The 1,710-nt window shown below is 45.2% G+C and overlaps 1 protein-coding gene across 1 annotated transcript in view; it reads right to left on the bottom strand.

Annotated features, from left to right (window-relative positions):
• The window catches only part of LOC106872761 (myocardin-related transcription factor B), a 355,455-nt gene that overhangs the window by 126,828 nt on the left and 226,917 nt on the right, over nt 1–1,710 (bottom strand). The window lies entirely within an intron of this gene.

Below are 1,710 nucleotides of genomic sequence, written 5' to 3'. Positions count from 1 at the left end.
TAACAGAGGAATTCAAGACAGGATGCCCCTGGGAGCTCCTCTATGCTGATGACCTTGCACTAGTTGCTGAGTCACTATCAGAACTGGAGAAAAAGTTTCAGGTGTGGAAGCAGGGACTAGAATCATAGGGCCTTAGAGTCAACCTAGCTAAAACCAAAGTCCTAATAAGTAGGAGGGTAAACAAAACACAAGCCCCCTTCAGGTAGATGGCCCTGCTCAATCTGTAGAAAAGGTGTAGGTAGAAACTCTATAAGATGTACCCAGTGTAAGACATGGACACATAAGAGGTGCAGCAATATCAAAAAGGCAGTTAACTAGGAAATTAGTTTTTATATGTGGCAGATGTTCAGGTGCAATAAACACTGAAAATGTGCTGAAAACAACTTCTGTCACATTCCAGGGAGAAAAACTAGACGTAGTTGATAGCTTCCGATATCTGGGTGACTAAGTTAGTAGTGGGGGTGGGTGCGCTGAAAGTGTAGCTGCTAGAATAAGATTAGCCTGGGCAAAGGTCAAAGAGCTCTTACCTCTGCTGGTGACAAGGGGCCTCTCACTCAGAGTAAAAGGCAGACTGTATGACGCATCTGTAAGAACAGCCATGCTACATTGCAGTGAAACATGGGCAGTGACTGCTGAGGACATGCGTAAGCTCGAAAGGAATGAAGCCAGTATGCTCCGATGGATGAGTAATGTCAGTGTGCATACCTGACAGAGTGTAAGTATCTTGAGAGAAAAGTTGAACCTAAGAAGCATCAGTTGTGGTGTGCAAGAGAGACGATTGTGCTGGTATAAACATGTGGTTAGAATGGATGAGGATAACTGTGTAAAAAAGTGCCACACCCTAGCAGTTGAGGGAACCCGTGGAAGAGACAGGCCTAGAAAGACCTGGGATGAGGTGGTGAAGCACGACCTCCGAACATTAGGCCTCACCGAGGCGATGACTTCTGACCGAGACCTGTGGAAATATGCTGTGCGTGAGAAGACCCGGCAAGCCAAGTGAGACCAAAATCCAAGGCCTCTGCCTGGGATATAGCCAGTTCACTTACACGTAACATTCCTTCATTGGACATTAAACTCCGCATGCGAAGACCTGTTGAGGCAAGTGAAATCGAAATCGAACTAAATATGTAGACTGGCACCCATGCCAACGTCTCTTCATTGAACACTAAACTCGGCTTGCGAAGACCTGTTGGGGCAAGTGAAAGCAAAATCGTGTTAGCACCAGTACCAGTAAATCACTAAGAGCACCATCCGAGTGTGATCATTGCCAGAGCACCAGTTGTCTGGCTTCCGTGCCAGTGGCACGTGAAAAGACATTCGAGCGAGTTCGTTGCCAGTCCCGCTGGACTGGCTCCTGTGCAGGTGGCATGTAAAATACACCATTTTGAGCTTAGCCGTTGCCAGTACCTCCTGACTGGCCTTCGTGCTGGTGGCACGTAAAATCACCCACTACACTCTCAGAGTGGTTGGCGTTAGGAAGGGCATCCAGCTGTAGAAACTCTGCCAAAGCAGATTGGAGCCTGGTTCACCAATCCTGTCAAATCGTCCAACCCATGCTAGCATGGAAAGCAGACGTTAAACGATGATGATCATCATGATATATATCTATATACATATATCTATACATTATATATAAATGCATTGTGTATACACATATATATATACATATATGTACATTATATATATATATATACATATACATATATATAC

The sequence above is a fragment of the Octopus bimaculoides genome, chromosome 10 (genome assembly GCF_001194135.2).
Source record: "Octopus bimaculoides isolate UCB-OBI-ISO-001 chromosome 10, ASM119413v2, whole genome shotgun sequence".
Taxonomy (NCBI): Eukaryota; Metazoa; Mollusca; class Cephalopoda; order Octopoda; family Octopodidae; genus Octopus; species Octopus bimaculoides.
Note: the sequence above shows the minus strand (reverse complement) of the source record. Positions and strands in the feature narration are given on the sequence as shown.